At 37.8% G+C, this 20,601-nt stretch overlaps 1 pseudogene; it reads left to right on the top strand.

Moving 5' to 3' along the window:
- The first annotated feature begins 2,751 nt into the window (after positions 1-2,751).
- LOC106947553 (serine/threonine-protein kinase SBK1 pseudogene) lies at positions 2,752-6,710 on the top strand (annotated as a pseudogene).
- The last annotated feature ends 13,891 nt before the right edge of the window (positions 6,711-20,601 follow it).

Genomic DNA, 20,601 nt, shown 5'->3' with positions numbered 1-20,601 from the left:
GAAATTTTGAGATAGAAAAAAATTGTGAAATTTTGAAATTAACCTCAGAAATTTTCAAGAAAAAATTGGAGCTGACCTGAATTTTCAACTTTCAAAACTCTTAAAATTTTTGACTTGTGAAACTTGGAAATTTCCAAGTTTTTTTTATGAAGATATCTCAGACTAATCTAATGTTTTTGTTGTTTTACAAATTTTCTAATTCCAAACTCAGAAATTTCCCAGTTTCTTCTAGAAACTTTCTGAGATAAAACTCAAAATTTCTGAGTTTCTTGATGGAAATGTACTCCTTTTTTTCTTATCTAAATGGCCCTAAAACACCGTCATAAGAGGCGTTAAAGGTGACCTATTATGCTTCCTTGGACATGTTAGGATAAATATATGGCCTATACAAAACATGTTTATTACATTTTTTTGCACAAAACCATTTTTGGACAGTGAGATTTTAGTCAGAATGAGCTCCCTGATCGTGTTGGCTGCAAACAGATCCGCAAATATACAACAGTACATCTTTGAAAAGCAGAAGTGGAGCCTCCTGCACAACCAACAAGAGTACAGCAAGTGGTTTCTGGATATTAAGTCAGCAACTAAATACTTTTACAGCAGTAAAACCAACTAAGCAGATGTCCTGGAACTCAGCAGCTGTTGCTAGGTAACGGGGCTCGACTGGGGTTGCTAGGTAACGGTGTAGTGCTCTTCAATGTGACTTAACAATTGAGGTTTTTGAAACACTAAGAAACCTGAACTTATTGCCAGAAAAACAGTTATTTGATTTTTTTAAAGCTCTTGTTCTGTTTTTTTTTTTCATTTTTTTTTCAAAAGCAGTAGAAACCCAAATGGAAGAATAAAAACGTGTAAAATGTGAACTTTGCGTAATGGGCCCCCTTTAATGGCTTCAGAGGTACCGAAACGTTAAAGGAGAAGCTCAGGATCCAAACCCACGCTGGGGGAAATGGACGCCATCAATCAGCGGCGAACTCTGGGACAGCCTGTCAATGAAACTCAATTCCATTTGGGGTTGATTTGTGACCAAAGACTGATTCCTGAGCAGAGAAGCCATGCAGGCGGCGGCGCTCCTCGGTCTGCCAGTCGGACATTTCCGGCCCAACGCTTTGTGGTGGTGCTAATTACGCTAAAGTTAGCTTCACTCCATGTTCCAGAACGTCACTGCTTGCTTATCTGCAGTAAAATCTAACAGTAAAGTCAGATTTAATCACTTTATAGCTGCAAACCTTGAGATTTTATGTGAACTCAAAGTAAGGCTGGGCAGTTTGGATTAAGAAATAAAATCTCATTTTAATCTATTTTATATTTCCTTAATTTCTGCAAATGACAAGTGGCTGAAAAAAACATTTGGCCTATTATGTTTATTATTTCAAACATCCCTTCTGTACAATGAATTATTAAACTGAGAATTTCAGTTTAATATTAACAGAATAAAGATGCAATTTTACCAGAACATTTTTAAAATGACAAAATGTAATTAGATAATTAATCTGACTGAGCAGCTCAGTCAGTTTTTCTCGTTAACATAAACATTTGTTTGCAGAATTGTTTCAAAGTTCAGCTGCTGATGATAATTTGAAGCTAATTTGTTGAAAGATGAAATATTTCCTTATTTTTAAAACCGATACCAAAGTATAACTTTCACAAGATGCTCAACATTCTTCATGAAATTATTCATGCATTTTCTTAATACTATGACTTCATTGCTGTAATTGGAAAATAAAATCATAATCTCAGCCTAAAACCTGAATTCAAAGTCCAAATACATAAATAAATAAATAAATAAAGGTTGTAAAACATATTTGGCTGCCTGGGTGTGCTGACATCATTCTGATCTATGGAAACACAAATGGTGGAAAAAATTCCCAATTTTCCAACAATTAAAACTTGAAAACATTTTTGATTAACTGATTAATCGCCCATCCCTACCTCGAAGAAACCTACCAGGTTTGCACTTTTAGAGATTTTGTTTTTGTTTTGAGAAAGAAAAGCATCTCTGAAGCATGATGCTGCCACCACCCAATCGTTCACATAAAATCTACACTGAAGTTTGTGGTTCTGACGTGACAAAATATTGGAGATCTAATGCGAGTAATTTGGGTTAACAAGTCAGAAAGAACTAATTAAATAGAAGGTAGCTGCATTTTACTGCCATTTCTGAGACTTCCTGTTGAGTGCATAAAACCAGATTTATCCAAGGGAAAGAATTACTAAAACAGATAAATAGACAACAGATAAAACCCTCAATGTAGCACCTTGGATGAGACGTGTCTTTATGACGGTGTCTAGACTCGAGAGACGGACTCGGCACTCAGAATCAACTCAGGACTCTTCAGTGGAAAACTTCCTGTTTAATCACTGATGGAAACTCGTGTGGAGGCTGGAGGACGCAGCTGGCACTTTTCAATGACTCTCAGCGACTTGTTCTGCGAAAAACACAGAGACGTCGCACTCTGGATGAAAAAGGGGAAATCTTCTTCGGTGTGTCTAAAGTTTCAAAAGCACAACGTCTTTTTATTAGTAATTACTGCTAGAGAAAGTTATGACTCTAAGTTGTACATAGGTTGATATTTGCACCATATAATCAGGTAGTTCAATGTAGCTGAACTCTTTTTCTACAACAGCGAAGGCTTTTCCAGTTCATAGTCTATGTAGCAAAATCTACCATCATCGATCAAAACATCTAGATGGGTGATCTATAACGGTGTAGCGTCTTCNAAGCTGGTTTGTCTTCTGGTGACAGAATTACTGAGCCAGGAGGTCTTGGTTAGCTTTTCATTTGAAAACAGGATTTTTGTTTTTGTTTTTTGGTGAGGTTATTTCTCTCTGATATTAAAATATCTTGATGATCTGTAGCGTGTGTGAGGAAACCGTCAGAAACGTTTATTTCCTGTCTGTCCTGCAGGTCGGCCTGCCGGAGGAGATGGTGAAGCGCTGCATGCAGCAGCTCGGTTTGGCTCTGGACTTCATGCACAGTAAAAACCTGGTGCATCGGGACGTCAAACCCGAAAACGTGCTTCTGTTCGACCGCGAGTGCCGCCGCATCAAGCTGGCCGATTTCGGCATGACGCGGCGCGTCGGCTGCCGGGTGAAGCGGGTGAGCGGCACCATCCCCTACACGGCGCCGGAGGTCTGCCGGGCCAACCGCGCCGAGGGCTTCCTGGTCACCACTAGCATGGACGTGTGGGCGTTCGGCGTGCTGGTCTTCTGCATGCTGACGGGGAACTTCCCCTGGGAGGCCGCCATGCCGGCCGACGCCTTCTATGAGGAGTTCCGGCGCTGGCAGAAAGCGGGCTGCCCCGCCGGGACCTACCCGTCCCAGTGGCGCCGCTTCACCGACGACGCCCTGCGCATGTTCCAGAGGCTGCTGGCCGCCGAGCCGGAGAAGCGCTGCGGCGTCAAGGACATCTTCTGCTTCATCAAGTACGAGCTGGTGAGCGAGCTGCGGCGCCGGGCGTCCTACCGGGCCAAACGGGGCGAGAGGTCCAGCTCCGGAGTGTGCACCGGCAGCTGCGCCGCGTCGTCTTCGCGTTCCTCCGTCAGACACCCGGAGCCGTCCACGCCGCCGGGAACGTCCTGCCTCCGCCCGGCGCCGCTCAAACGCAGCGTCCTGTCCGATCCGCTGTCTCCCAGAGACGAGGCCGGGCAGCACCAGTCCCCGGGCCGAGACAAGAACAAGAGCCAGATGGTCATGGCGACCGCCATCGAAATCTGCGTTTGAGCGCAATGACGGCTCGTAGGTCCGACGGCGTAAAGCGGCCATTTTAGATCAAAAGAAATAATAATGATAAAGGACTAAAATTCTGGCAATAACTCAGAAATTTTGAGATAGAAAAAAATTGTGAAATTTTGAAATTAACCTCAGAAATTTTCAAGAAAAAATTGGAGCTGACCTGAATTTTCAACTTTCAAAACTCTTAAAATTTTTGACTTGTGAAACTTGGAAATTTCCAAGTTTTTTTTATGAAGATATCTCAGACTAATCTAATGTTTTTGTTGTTTTACAAATTTTCTAATTCCAAACTCAGAAATTTCCCAGTTTCTTCTAGAAACTTTCTGAGATAAAACTCAAAATTTCTGAGTTTCTTGATGGAAATGTACTCCTTTTTTTCTTATCTAAATGGCCCTAAAACACCGTCATAAGAGGCGTTAAAGGTGACCTATTATGCTTCCTTGGACATGTTAGGATAAATATATGGCCTATACAAAACATGTTTATTACATTTTTTTGCACAAAACCATTTTTGGACAGTGAGATTTTAGTCAGAATGAGCTCCCTGATCGTGTTGGCTGCAAACAGATCCGCAAATATACAACAGTACATCTTTGAAAAGCAGAAGGGGAGCCTCCTGCACAACCAACAAGAGTACAGCAAGTGGTTTCTGGATATTAAGTCAGCAACTAAATACTTTTACAGCAGTAAAACCAACTAAGCAGATGTCCTGGAACTCAGCAGCTGTTGCTAGGTAACGGGGCTCGACTGGGGTTGCTAGGTAACGGTGTAGTGCTCTTCAATGTGACTTAACAATTGAGGTTTTTGAAACACTAAGAAACCTGAACTTATTGCCAGAAAAACAGTTATTTGATTTTTTTAAAGCTCTTGTTCTGTTTTTTTTTTTCATTTTTTTTTCAAAAGCAGTAGAAACCCAAATGGAAGAATAAAAACGTGTAAAATGTGAACTTTGCGTAATGGGCCCCCTTTAATGGCTTCAGAGGTACCGAAACGTTAAAGGAGAAGCTCAGGATCCAAACCCACGCTGGGGGAAATGGACGCCATCAATCAGCGGCGAACTCTGGGACAGCCTGTCAATGAAACTCAATTCCATTTGGGGTTGATTTGTGACCAAAGACTGATTCCTGAGCAGAGAAGCCATGCAGGCGGCGGCGCTCCTCGGTCTGCCAGTCGGACATTTCCGGCCCAACGCTTTGTGGTGGTGCTAATTACGCTAAAGTTAGCTTCACTCCATGTTCCAGAACGTCACTGCTTGCTTATCTGCAGTAAAATCTAACAGTAAAGTCAGATTTAATCACTTTATAGCTGCAAACCTTGAGATTTTATGTGAACTCAAAGTAAGGCTGGGCAGTTTGGATTAAGAAATAAAATCTCATTTTAATCTATTTTATATTTCCTTAATTTCTGCAAATGACAAGTGGCTGAAAAAAACATTTGGCCTATTATGTTTATTATTTCAAACATCCCTTCTGTACAATGAATTATTAAACTGAGAATTTCAGTTTAATATTAACAGAATAAAGATGCAATTTTACCAGAACATTTTTAAAATGACAAAATGTAATTAGATAATTAATCTGACTGAGCAGCTCAGTCAGTTTTTCTCGTTAACATAAACATTTGTTTGCAGAATTGTTTCAAAGTTCAGCTGCTGATGATAATTTGAAGCTAATTTGTTGAAAGATGAAATATTTCCTTATTTTTAAAACCGATACCAAAGTATAACTTTCACAAGATGCTCAACATTCTTCATGAAATTATTCATGCATTTTCTTAATACTATGACTTCATTGCTGTAATTGGAAAATAAAATCATAATCTCAGCCTAAAACCTGAATTCAAAGTCCAAATACATAAATAAATAAATAAATAAAGGTTGTAAAACATATTTGGCTGCCTGGGTGTGCTGACATCATTCTGATCTATGGAAACACAAATGGTGGAAAAAATTCCCAATTTTCCAACAATTAAAACTTGAAAACATTTTTGATTAACTGATTAATCGCCCATCCCTACCTCGAAGAAACCTACCAGGTTTGCACTTTTAGAGATTTTGTTTTTGTTTTGAGAAAGAAAAGCATCTCTGAAGCATGATGCTGCCACCACCCAATCGTTCACATAAAATCTACACTGAAGTTTGTGGTTCTGACGTGACAAAATATTGGAGATCTAATGCGAGTAATTTGGGTTAACAAGTCAGAAAGAACTAATTAAATAGAAGGTAGCTGCATTTTACTGCCATTTCTGAGACTTCCTGTTGAGTGCATAAAACCAGATTTATCCAAGGGAAAGAATTACTAAAACAGATAAATAGACAACAGATAAAACCCTCAATGTAGCACCTTGGATGAGACGTGTCTTTATGACGGTGTCTAGACTCGAGAGACGGACTCGGCACTCAGAATCAACTCAGGACTCTTCAGTGGAAAACTTCCTGTTTAATCACTGATGGAAACTCGTGTGGAGGCTGGAGGACGCAGCTGGCACTTTTCAATGACTCTCAGCGACTTGTTCTGCGAAAAACACAGAGACGTCGCACTCTGGATGAAAAAGGGGAAATCTTCTTCGGTGTGTCTAAAGTTTCAAAAGCACAACGTCTTTTTATTAGTAATTACTGCTAGAGAAAGTTATGACTCTAAGTTGTACATAGGTTGATATTTGCACCATATAATCAGGTAGTTCAATGTAGCTGAACTCTTTTTCTACAACAGCGAAGGCTTTTCCAGTTCATAGTCTATGTAGCAAAATCTACCATCATCGATCAAAACATCTAGATGGGTGATCTATAACGGTGTAGCGTCTTCTGTTAGTTTCACTTCCATACTGTCCTGGTTTGGATTTCAGTTAATCTACTTTTTATTTTCACACAGATTGATATAAGTTATACTGTACTATAGAAGTTTAGGCCCAATTTAAGAGATTTTTCCTTTTAATCACAAGAATAAAGCCATAATATTATATGACGCAATGTTACCTGAAGAAAGTTGTAAAACTACGAGAAAAATGTAATTGTATTAAGAAATATTTCCGTTTTCCGTCTACAAATGGAGCACCAAAGCTCTCAAGTCAGAAAAATATTTGGGATTTGCTAATGGTGGTGGCGCTAACTACAGTTAGCATTACAAAGACGATAACGATTGTCTCCATTTTATGCTTTCAAATTTTAAGAAACATTTTCACCAAAACTATGGGAGTGTAAAATTCAGACTCAGAGGAGCTAACATGGAGTCTCACTGCGTTTTATGGGGTGGCAGCCATGTTGGATGTTACCTTTGGGCGCTCGAGGTCCTCCGCGTTTCCCTGAGATCTTACAGTGTTTGCTTGTCAACTGGGACTACAACAAGAAAACATCATTTATTTCATTTGCTGCCATTACAAAATCTCAAGCTTTGTACAAAATATTATTTTATATGGAGTGTCTTACTTTAGTGCAACAATAAACAGCATTCAAACCTAAAGGTATTTTGTAATACTAATATATCTGATCTGTTGAACACAACAGGCAGTGTTTTAGTTTTGCTTTCATCAATACCATTTTGTAACAAATGACTGTCATTAGTTGACATGTGAACTATTGTTTCTGATGGACTGTTATTGCAGGAAATCATAAAAATAATTTAATTTGAGATCTGGTCAGGCTATCCTTCCCTTTATCCTCTGTATCCTGATCCAGTGTTGGACATTTTTTCTGCCCTCAAATCAGTTTTAGAATCTATTTGTATAAAAATGTACAGGCTGTGTCCTTAAAAGAGGTAGAAACAAAATGTTAATATATGTAGAAATAAATTTATGCACCACATCCTATTGCTTCTGGGCATTTCTGAGGCATGTTTGCAAATGCTGACTTTCTTTTTTTTCCCCCTGCAAAGTCTCAGCCGAGCCTTGTGAAGTTCCCGTCCCATTACATGAAGGTCAGCTTGGATCACATGTGATTTCCCAAGGCGTTAGCTCCTCGTCTGTTCCGCCACCGAGCCTCCAGACTGGTGTAATGGCGCCGAAGACCAATTAACACATCTGTAGATAGGAGTTATCTGCTGTCCTCTAACAGCAAAGAGGTTCAAGGACGAACAGAATATGGCGCCGGGGTTGGGAGCCGTCATCGTCAGCCCTTCCCTTTTCCTGCTGCCTGTCAGCTAATGTACCAGAGAGAAGGAGCCACAGGGAACCGTTCGGAAAGACACAGTCAAAAAATAACAGCAATACAGTAATTTAGGCTATTTAGCCTGTCAAAAGAAAGAAAAATAAAAAATAGGATAAATTTTTCAGTCATATTTTGACTGTTATTCATTCATTTATAAATGTCACAATTTCAATGTAAACATTTAATTAGCAAACTAAGTATTTCTTTAGCCAGCTAAATATTTTTGCTAAATATATTTCGCTCCATAAATATTTAGTAAGAAAGATATTTAGCTCCAAACTAAATATTTAACTCAGCTAGGTAGAGCTAATTTACAATCTAAATATTTAGCTATCTCACAGCTAAATATGGGTGACGTTAATATATTTGTCTCCACTTTAGCTAGCTGAGAGCTAAATATTGAGCTAATATACGTGCTGACAAGTGGAAGTGGACTATTAACATAAAAGCTGGGCCAACAATGAATCCTTCATTGGTGATGCATCACTGCTGATTTTTGGTAAATGTCTGAATCTTTAAAATGTCTCATCTTTTAATTTAAGCTGAAATAAAATGAGCAATGCGAAGGCAGAAGTTATATAGAAATTTGGAAAAGAGCTTTTATTTTGGTACTCCACTTTCAGTTATTGGCAAGTGAATTTTCATGTTAGCTAAATATTTAGCCCATAGCTAGGTAGATATTTAGCCCTGGAATAAATATTTAAAATCAAACCAGATTTTTGGCTTGCTAGCTAGTTTGAAGCTAAATAACTAGTTTGCAACTGTTTAATTGACAAGCGAAATATTTAGCTAGCTAACTAAATAGTTTGAAACAAGAGTAAAAACAATGAAAATATTAATTTGAAAAATTAACTGCCATTTTTTCTAATTTTATAATCTAAATAACCCAAATTATTGCTGTTAATTATTTACTGTGTAAGATTAAAAAATGGTACCGAAGAGAGAAAAAGTTATGGCGAGTTTAGAGAGCGGGAGAGGAAGCGCTGGTGTGTCTGCCACCGAGCAAAGCTAATGGGTTCAGACAGTGGCAGAGAAAGGAAAGGTCAGCCATGACACTCCATGTTTGTGTCCTTTGTGATATCTCTGCCTTTCGCTATCTACAGCAGCCTGGTGGCAATGTTCTGCTTATGTGGAGCCAAAAATGATACAGCAGGTTTCACAACTCTGGGGATTTTATTTCACCGCCAGTTATGTGTCAAGATTGTCACCTGCGACAACAGGACCGCCATGTCAGGTAACGCCAGAGTCACGTTCATCTGATTGGGCGGAAGTGACCCGAATCGCTGCTGCTGCTGCTGCTGGATTATTTCTTAGCCGCAGCTTTTAAAAGACTGCCAGCTAAAACCTAATTGCTTCCCAGCAGCAACGGAGAAAGCTGGACATTAAGCCTGCGGCTGGTGGTCCATGTAGTGGGATCCCTGTGGAAGCAGCTGTCTCCGTGAGACCGGCCGTTAAATCCCCGCTCTCTGCACCGCTGATGAGGGCCACACGAGGTGACTGGAGGCTTCCGGGGGATGAGTTAAAAATGGAAAAAAAAACATTATCTGCTATATGACATCTGTAAAAGCAAAAACAGTTTGGATTAAATAAAGTAGGTTTAACAGTAAGGCCGTTAAATAATGTAAAATGTAAGTTAATTTTAAAGTTATATGTATGATGTGTATTAGCTAATGCTAACCGAAAAGGAGTAACTTTCTGCCAAAAAAAAAAAAACTCAGAAGATTTGAGGTTAATCTGAGAACTTTTATAGAAAAAAATAATTTCAGAGTTTCAAAAATGGGAAATTTGAAAATTTTTGAAATTAATCTCAGAAATTTTCTAGAAAGACAGGACATTTCTGATCTCCAAAATTTTAATGTTTGCTAGAAAAAAATCTGAAATTTTCGACTTTTTCACAATTTTTCTTGAATATTTCTGGAAGTAATCTCAACATTTGTGCATTTCTTTCTAAATGTTTGACTTTTCAAACTCAGACAAAGCTAACCAGATGGCCAAATCTTACTTAAGTAAAAGTAGATTTATTTCAGCCTATTTTACTCAATAAAAGTAATAAAAGTATTGTGGTGCTGGTTGTAAAGTTACACAGCCAAAAATTAACAGCAATATTTTGAGGTTTGTAGCTGTTAGCAGAAAAAAAAATATTTTTCAAAGTTATATTTTTACCATCTTTTTCCATTCATTTATGAAGTTATAAGCTAAATATTGAATTGGCCATATAAATATTTAGAGCTAGATACTTAGCCTACAAACTAAATATTTAACACCAACTTGTGTTAAAATAACCCTAATTAACATTTAGCTCCAAAATGAATATTTAATAAACAAGTTAAATATTAAGTTGGAAGCTAGATATTATCTTAGAGTCAGAGCTAGCTAATATGTAAATTCATTTGCAAAAAACCGGAAGTGGACTACCAAAATAAAAGCTATGAGGTTGACTGTTTTACGTCTCTTCTTCTTAACATCTTCATTTCAGGTTAAAACAAACATTTATTTAAAGGCAGATCTTTCCTAGAGTTTGTCCTCAACAACATAAATGAACAAATTATTTAAATTAAAACATTATATTGTTTATTTTATAATTGCAACAAAAGATGATTTTATTTTAAAGGTTTTTTCTGGCTGAGTGCTAAGTGTGTAACCATTCTTGTTTAAGGGAAGCAACATGTTTCTCGTTTGATTCGATTTTTGAATTTTATTTCTTGCATTTCTTTTTCTTAAGGTCAACATATTTTTGATGAAGCCCAAGGATTATTTGTGAAGCATTACTTCATCTTCCACTTGGTCCTTTTTGAGGATTTTTTTAGGTGAATCTCCTCTTCATTCATCTTGGCAGCATTTTCATATTTTCATCCAGTTTATTTAATTTTTTGTCCTCAGTTTTTCCCCCTCCTTGTTTCTAGTAGCAGCGAGGTATTTCTATTTTAAACTCAGAATCTCCCCAGACTTTCTAAAAATGCAGCAAGCTTGTGTTGGTATTGATAGAAACAGAAGTTTTGATCATCTTCGCCCACACGTTGCACATCTTCTCTGCCTATTTTGGCACCGCAGGGAGTCCAATATTAACCCTCCTGCGTCACCAGTTTCCTGCCTCTGCACCTACAGATGAATGAATCACTTCATTAATGCGAGCTGGGACGTGGAGTTTTATTTCTATTTCTTCTATTCATACTTTTTTTTTTTAAAACAGCTGAATGGTTTTGTAAGGAAAAGTTGTAAACTCAGTGAACGGGTTTGTAACGAGGGGAATCGTGTTTTTGTGGTAACAAAGCACTACATGCATCAAATCCTCTCCGGTTTAATGTAGCTATGTTTAGCCTACATCTGCGTTGGCGCCGTTCAGATTGCAGTTTTTTCTTTCTTGTGGCATGTAAGAAAAATGTTGAGGCGTATAAACTCTCAGACAGAGCGTGGTCGTCTGCCACGGTTGCCGCGGCAACGGAGATGATCCCTCTCCCTTTCTCTCTCTTTCTCTCCCTGTTTTTCTCCTTAATTTAGAGGAGCTGTGAGATTCTGGGTCTCGTTTTAGAAACGGCGTCCCACGTATTCTCTGCCGGGCGAGGACTCGATGTTTCCTGTGTTTTGTTGTCATTTTGTGCCGCAGAGGGTGTTTTTGTCTCCAGCGCAAAGAAAAAAAATAGTTTGTGGAGCAGGAAGATGGCCCACCACAAAACCCTGAATTATAAATCACAACCTACTGAAGAGTTTCCCACGTAATGCGGAACACTTGTATTGAGATTTAATTTAAAATCTAGTGTTTATTTTTTAAATATGCACAAAAATATTTACAGCATGTAACATAATGCCAAAACTTTTGCTTTATATAACAGAGTGGGTGGAAGTATAAATTTACCAATATTCCCACTCCTTATCCACCTACATACACTTACCAGAACTAACTAAACCGATATTTAATACAGGATCTATTTAATATTAAGTACAGAGGAAGAGCAATCAGTGTTTCATTAAAGGGGCAGTATGTTATGTATTTTACATTCAGCTGTTCAAAATGCCTGGGAGGACCTAGCCCCGCCTCCGAGGGTCAGCTCCTCCCCTCTCAGCTCCTTCAGACTAGCCAGCAGCAATTAGCAAACAGCTGCTGAGCTCATTATAAGAGCTGCTGCTCAGAGCAACGCCTGTAAAAACATTAAAGGGTTAATAGAGCTTTGGAGCTGACGTCACAGCGTATGACGTTTACGTCGCTCAGCGCCATCTTTGGTGTCCACAGACCAAAACAAACTAGTCAGAACACCGGTGTTTTCTTTGCGTTACCGACCGCAGTGAAGTTGTTTTCAAGTTGGATATTGGATATTCGCTCTCCGCGGAGTAAGGGGCGTTTAGCTAAAGGTTGATCCGATTTATGAACGCTAATTTCGTCCAGCTGTTCTCCACCGCTCCCGGCCGCAGCGCCCGAAGGTTCACTTAGGGACGGTTAACAATTTACCGAACCAAACACTCCTGTCAAACAAATGTTAATAAATGCCTTGAATTGTAACCGTCAGTGCTAATTTGTGCTTTTACATGAGACACAATATCCTCTATTAAATTTTAAAGTCATATATTTTAAATAATTTTAATAAATGTTTTCTTCAATAGCTTCCAGGTCATCTGACCTATATTCTCAATCACTTTGTAATCTTTCTACTAGTCTGTATAGGTGAGGCGCAGTCATTTGTTTTCCATTTTAAGTCATTTTCCTTTTTTTTAACAATTTTTTTTTGTCAAAATTTGGGTTTTTCTTCAATAGCTTCCAGGTCATGTGACCTGTTGACTCAAAACCCGTGTGAAATTATTCTACTAAGCTATACAGATGAGGCATATTTTTATTCCATTTTGATCCCTTTTTTATTTTTTTAACCAAAATTATATTTATCAATATTTTTAAAAAATGTTCATAAAATGTATTACCTCAGGCGATCATCACATTTGTTACCTGTAATGTTCAATTACATAAAATTCTAGAACAGGATCTATTACATATTCACTTCCCTGAAATATGTTAAATACAACAAACATTTACTTAAAGTGTGAACTATGTCATAAAATTTACTTGTTACCTTTATTGTTTAATTACACATTAAATGTTTAAAGATGGGCTCTTTCACCTGGTTTGTCATGATGTGGCGGTGGACACAAACGCAGCAGGCAGTAGACATATTTATGAAGATGTTATTTTAATGAACAAAATAAAGCAACGCAAACCCAAAACGTTGTCTTTTTGGGTTTGGCACTCAGACACCGAGTGTCCTGTTAGTTTGGTTGTTATATTACATGTAACAAGCAGATGTCTGATTATATAATTGTTTACTTTAATCATAGCAAAAAATTATGACACAAAACCAACAAAGCGAATTTAGACACTCACCAGAATGGAAATGTCTGGAGCAAACTTGTAGGTATCTGGTGATGTTGGAGAAGGTAACATCAGGACGTCTCAACCGCTGATACCAGAACATTCGTTTTCTTTTCGTTAGCTCCGATAGCTTAGCTTAGCCTCCTCTCGTTGTTTCCAAGCAGGAAAATAGTGAAACGAAAGTCCGTTTTCCATCTTTTTACCGTTTCAGTTGTGTGATCGGACATTACATTCAATAACGCAGCAAGTTCGTACCATAGCTAAATTATTTTAGGTAACTTGGATTAAAAAAGAATGTTGGTTTTTGTCGGCTATGTTTGTGGACACCAAAGATGGCGCTGGTATCCTACAGGAGTGACGTCACGTTCCACAGCTCTACAGAGGAGCCATGTTGGGACGACTTCCTGGGGGCGGAGCTTCAGAGAGAGCAGGAGCTTTCACATTTCAAGGTGTTAACTTAGGAAGTAAAGCTTCTTTTACATATAATTTTTATAACAGCTGCTTTCTTGTGTTAATATTATTTAAAGTGTATCAAAGTAAAGGGGTGGAATACAAGTTCATGTTTTTTTCTATTTTTATTTGAAATGTGAAGAATATTTGTCCAGCTCTGTGATGAACCTGTAAGGATAAACAATGGATGATGTATTGATGAAATAATCAACCAGATGGTCCATCACATAAAACCCATAGAAGGTTTTGCCTCTAATTTCTGTTTTGCTGCTTGAATTCAGATTTTTCCCATCATCCAGGACTGTTTCGTTCCAGTCCTCTAGTTTCCTCCGTTTCACAGGATTCAGAAATGAAATTCTCCCTGCATGTTTTGGAGCCTGAACATGTGCCGTCATGAGACCTGCGTGTGCCACCCACTAACATCTGCCATCCGCCATGCTTCAGTGTCTCCACACCCAGAGCCTGAGGAGAGACTCCACCAACGTTCTGCCGTATCAACAAGCTGCGATGCTGCAGAGAAACGTCAAAACGATGCAGAGCCCGAAGACGAGCTGCTGTGTTCACATGGAAACTTGAGATCACTTCAGAAACTCTGGAGATTCGTTCAAATTAATGAGAGGATGTAAATCAGCAGAAGGAAAAGTACAGGCAGGAAGATCCAGAGATGGGACTGTAACCTTCAATCTTCCTGCTGTTGCTACGTCAACAAATGTAAGTTAAGACACAAGCTGGTGTTAAGGAAGAATATCTAAATTAGTTAACTTTGGAAAAAGTCTGGCTCTCTCTTCGTCTTGGATCCCAGGTCCTCCCGGCGGGCCGCGTGTAGTCACTCAGAAGAAAACAGCAATGCATGTTGGCGTCACAGAATTGCAGTTTAATCCAATAGAAGACAACGCATAAAATTACAACAGAAACTGCAGAACAACTGAGACATACATTCATTTACCTGACATAAATGGAAAGAAGAAAGAAAGAAAAGCAAAGATGTCCAAAGACGTCTTTGGAGAATTGCAAGAGCAAATCTGATTTGTTACTTCTGTGTAGAAAGTTTTATAGTAAAAGGCATATTCTTATCTTTAATTTATTCAAATAAGGCGTATTTTTGCTCATCCAACCAGGAGCTATCCCTGACCCTTTATCTGAAGCCAGGAACCCCTGTTGTGTTTACGGCCTTTCACAGATGAGTGTGAAAAGCTAGAACTTCTTCTGTATTGTTTTCCCACACAGACAAAAGGCAGTTCAAACGATCCTAGCAAACCATCTGCTGTAACTACAGGTAACATAAAGGTCAATAGGCCAGAATATATTACTGATTTTAAAACCACAATTTAGGCCATTTGAATCAAGACATGTTAAGTTTTAAAACTAGCTTATTTTAAATTTATTTTCTCAACACTGGACAAAAAAACCAGCAATAATTTAGCTTATTTAGTTACAAAAGGACCAAATAAATTCCCAGGCTAAATATTTAGCTGCAAACTGAACATTTAGCTTGCTAACTAGCTAAACATTTAGTTTACAAACCACATATTTAGCTAGCAATCTAAATATTTATCTTAACTACACAAGCTAAATATATTTAGTATTTGTAAACTACATATTTAGCAAGCAAGCTAAATAATTTAGCTTGTCATCTAGCAAGCTAAATATTTAGTTTATAGACTAAATATTTAGCTTATCTCACTTGCTAAATATTTTGTTTAGAGCTCAGTATTTAGTTTTCTAAATATTTTGCTCTAAAGTGGGTATTTAGTTTTCTAACTAAATACTTAGCTTTAAGCTAAGTATTTAGTTAGAAAACTAAGTATGTTTGTTCTCCTGTTATTATAATGGAGCTGCTGAACAGAGAGCAGCTGAAACTCAACTCATTCAACTGTATGACGTTAAAAGGAGCCCAAACTGAACCTCAGAATAAAACATGAAACTATTTAAAGACTAAAATAACAACAGAACAGAGACTAAAAAGGAACGATGAGGAAAGCCAGAGAAAATGTGATGCAACACAATAATATGGAGGGAGAACAAAACCTAGTAATTACAACCAATTATCTTCTTGCTGTGCTTGTGAGCAGCACGGCTCCCTGCTGGATCCTGGTATAGATTATCAGATAATATTAAAGCTGCTACGCTACGCTAACATCGCTCATAATCAAAGTGTCTGTACTTTCAATCTGCAGTAATGAGTTTCTGTCACCAGGAACAGGAACAAGATGTACAGCGAGGAGACAGACGTCCGATCCGTTTTCTGACTGGACGAACAGGAAGATGTTCTCCTGGTGATTTACCTCAGAAAATTAATCATTTTGAGTTTCTAAATAGAAACAAAGCGAGCAGGATGTTGTTTCTTTGAGAGCGCCGGGCTCAGGTTGCCTTCCCTAATAGCTCTGACATTTAGCAGCTGGCCATGCGGTCTGAAACACCCAATCGATGCGTCCAGAGCAGCCATATTGGGCGACCACCCTGCAGTCAGTTTTCTGATTAGTCTGAGGCGCATTTACTGCCCCTGCTGAGAGATATAGATTTTATATTATTGAAAAAACAGTCAAGTAGGAGGTTAGCTAAAAACAGCTTCAGGTGTTTTCTTCCCTGCTGGTCTTTGCATTTTACCTCCATTGATCTTAAATCTCTGTAGAAATGTGTTAGCAACTTTCAAAAAATGGGAAATTATTTAATTATTCAAAGTAGACAGAAAGTTGAGTGCAAAGAAAAATAGTGGTATTCATTGACTTATACAGGTCACAGTTTAAAACTGAATATTTACTGTGGTTTAGTCTATTAGCAAGGTAAATATACTTACTAAACATTTAGTAAGTAAATTAAATATTTATATTGCTTATTAAATATTTAATTATCAAGCTAATTAAATATTTACATATTAATTAAATATGATTACAAACTACATATTTAGCTTGATAACTAAATTTTTAGTCAGAAAACCTGATACACTTATGAAATATTTAGCAAGTAAATTAAATATTTAGTTTACTTACTAAACATTGAATTATAAAGCTAAATGTTTAGTTTACAAACTAAATATTTAACTTAATATTTAGCTTACTAACTACATTTTAGCTAGAAAGCTGGATATGTTTACTAAATATTTAGCATTTAGTAATATTTAATAATCAAGCTAAATATTTACCAAGTAAGATAAATATTTAGCTTACTGGCTAGGTGTTTGTAATTCAGATTTGTTAGAACAGTCAATCACCAAAACAGTCGATTAATCGCCAGAGCAATTGATTAACTGGAATAATCTTTAGTTTCAGCCCTAATCTGTATTGATGCCACAACATTTTGAGTTTCTTCAGAACCTTGCAGCCCTGCGGTGCAGAGAAGGCGACAGACTCGGATGTGTCTGGAAATAAACATGAGGTGAAAACATTCAGACGTTCTGCAGGCTTTTGGTGCCGCGACAGCCTGACTCATCCTCCGCTCGCCGCCATGAATGAAAGAAAAGAAAAATGAAAACAGCCTAGAAGTTTCACCATGTTGTTGAAGTGATTAAAACAAGTCCCTCACAGTGTCAAGTGTTTTTTATTTAATTTTTTATTGCATCTGGTGTAAACACACGCTTCTGTTGCCAGGGTAATCTCAATTAAACAGCATGGCTGGTGACAGGATATGAGTGCATGTTCTGTCGTTAAAAAATAAAAACGGCGGAGCAAAGATGATTTGAGGAAGCGAGCAGGAGGCCTGCTGAGAGAGCTTCCACTCGCTGTCAAAGATAATGCATCATGAAAAAAGATGAGATGCTCTGCAAACCCGGCAGCTCGCAGGACGTTTTTCATGCGGCTAAATGTGCCAATCTGAGCGCTTTGTGTTGGTGATAGAAGAGGAAATGAAGTGACGACTTATTTTAGTCAAAGCTGCATAGAAAAGAAGAAAATGTAGCTCATTTAATTGTGAAAATACAGGCCAGCGAGCATTATTTAATATAATTAATACAGCTCAGCTTAGTTTCTACACATCATCAAAGCAAACACATTTATAATATAGGTGGACTGATAAAGACACTTTGATTAATTCACTTTGATTAGATAAAATGACGTTTATAATTCCTAGCAGAGGTGAAAACAAAGTCTTTGTTTAAAAGAATCCCAAAGAAATAGTTATTTCCAAAGCCATGGAGCTGCCAGTTAATTACTGAGAAGAAACAGGAGGAGAAAAACCTTCAGCAGCGGGAAGCTTTGTTGTTAATTAAACAGAGGCAAACAGACTCTCACAAACATAAATAAGTCAAATTAATAAATTTTCAGATGATTAAAAGCAGGATTAATCCTCCGTAAGCAGCACAACAAAAATGACTCAAAATACTTTGTAAATTGTTTTTTTATTTATTTAACATTTATAACATTTACAGAGCAATTTTGCCGTTTTGTGACACCTAAATTTATATACTTAAAAAACGGTCTTCAAATGAACCTGAAGTTGGCCATTTTTGTAGCTTAATAACAGTTTTATTATCTAGCAGCACAGAAACATTTTTTATTCACAAATAGAATAAAAAATGACAACAGTAAACTTGCACATTAATGCTAAAATGTTGGATCCATAAAATGCAACAAGAATCAACACGTCTTGTAAACAACGGCGCCATGTTGCTTACGCTGCGATGCATCCTGGGTAGATTATGTATGCTAGGCGGTACAGCGCTAGCTTCGTCCAGCCACAACAATAATAATTATTATTATAATTTTTGCGAAATGAGTAACGTTTAGTTCTTTCAATTTGATCTGGATCTTGTTAAGAATGCAGAATGGACGAGAGGAATGAAAATAAGGACCAAACGGATGAAGAGTCGGCCGAAAGAGCCGCTGCTGCGGCTAGGAAATGCTAACGCAGACGGAGTTAGCAGCAAAGAGCTAACTCAAGCTATTTACGGTAAGCGCCGGGGTCAAAATATTTCTCAAATATTTCAGAATGGTGTGTTGTCTCATTAAATATCCATTACTATATTCCAATTGTTTTGATTTCGCGTTCGCTCCTGCTAATGGCGTTAGCTCCAGTTAACATAGCAAACAGGAACTCAGACGCAGAGCACGTTAGCTTGTTTCAACAGATATCTCGGGTTTAACGGCTCATGAAAACCTTTTGGCAGTTTGCCTCAATCCAGACGTTTTTATGCTTAATGTTAGCCTCAGGAACTTTTTACTTAATGTTTTTGTTTAGAAACTCTAGTCTACTGTTACCTACCTGCATCATGAGTCTGGCATCAAGGATGTCCAACGTGCTGCTCGAGGGCCATTTGTGGCCCCCAACTGCAAAACAAGAAGATACAATTTTATTTATTTATTTTTTAATTCTTAATCAGGCTAAAGCATATAGTAAAGATACATAATTTTTTGAAGTAATTTTGAGTTCTTAGATATCGCAAACTGATACTTTTATGTTAATAAGAAAATGTCAACATATTTAGCCCAACATGTTCTAAATATGTTTTTGTTTTTTGCTCTGAGTCAAATGTTAGATTCAGAGCAATAAAAAAATGTAACAACTTTCGCTTTGGTTTTGTGTAAAATTAAATAATTCAAGGAGTTAATTAGCTCGCATATTGGGAAATGAGACCAAACTATTATCCTGAACACTTCAAAAAGCATTTTTTTGAAGCAGAGCAGCACGTCTCTCCCCAGACACATGGAGCATGCAGAGGTTCAGTCCCGTCATTACAGAGGACGCCACTGCTGTTCAACAAGCGTCTACTGCTGAAAACCAATCAGACATGGTTGAAAATTGCCCTAAAAGCTTTAATCCCAAGTCCCAATTTCCTCCAAGCCCAGTTTGTCAGAACAGCGAGTTTATTGGTGTAATTATCTCAGCGTGACGAGATTTCCTAAAGTGTTTTTGTTGTTTTGAAAGTGGAGCTAAAATGAGGGATGTCATGTTCATAAAGAACAGCTTCCTAAATCAAACCGTCTTCCTCATCGAATCAAATATCTTCATCGCTTATTAAATTCCTGCAACATTAAACAGTTTTTTCCTTTAACCTGAGGAAATTCAGAGTGAAGTTTGATGATTTATTTATTAAATGGGGAAAAAGCTAAACAACCTGGTGTCGTGTGGACGAGGAATCGCCTCCTAAATCCAGTGACAGGTTGAACGTCTCCTGGTGTGACGGCTCTGTCACATCACTCTGGAGCTTAATTCCACAGCAGCTCAGTCAGGTTTATGTCTGGACTTTGACTAGGCCACTGCAAAACCATCAAGTCTTCTTAAAAAAGCTTAAGATCGTGTTACGACCCGGCTCGCTGAGCCGCAACAAAAACCAGTAGACACGGACTCCATAATGATTACGCTCTTTATTGAGCACAAAACAGAAAAACAACAGGCTGCTCATACAGCCAGGATGCGCTGGGCCCTGGCGGATCCTCGTGCCGCCCCTTACGGTGCGCCTCGGGACAAAGAGCAGTAAAATAAGTTCCTTCAGGATTTTCTGCTAAAGTCACAATTCCATCTCGTGTTTCCTGTTATTGGAGACTTTTATGATAACTGATTTGATTTTAGGTAAAATATTGCAGAACTATACAAATTAACATTTACACTGTATAAATTGATTCTTAAGTGACTCTTAGGAACCAATTTATAAAGTTTATCTGGAAAAAACGGCTGATGTAGCGTTTAGCTGCACTTTAGATGTTTAGATCAGACTCTGATGCTGTTTCAGATCTTTCATCATGACGTCAGTCAGAGAAGTGATTTATTGATTTACCGAGCAGCTGTCAGATTACTACGGAAACGCAACAAAAATAAAGTTAATCACATTTAATTTATGATTTAACATGGAGGGAATCACTGTTTTCTCACCTGTTTGGGATGGTTTGGATTTAAAATATAACTATTCATATAAAAACTTTAAATTTGACAAAAAAAGAGCAAATCTGTGAGGTAAAAACATCCATAATGACAACTTTGTGACAAAGT

This window comes from Poecilia latipinna, unplaced genomic scaffold, assembly GCF_001443285.1.
Source record: "Poecilia latipinna isolate Pla-1442-1.1 unplaced genomic scaffold, P_latipinna-1.0 Scaffold247, whole genome shotgun sequence".
Lineage (NCBI taxonomy): Eukaryota > Metazoa > Chordata > Actinopteri > Cyprinodontiformes > Poeciliidae > Poecilia > Poecilia latipinna.
The sequence above is the reverse complement of the archived record's forward strand: the minus strand, read 5'-3'. Positions and strand labels throughout refer to the sequence as shown.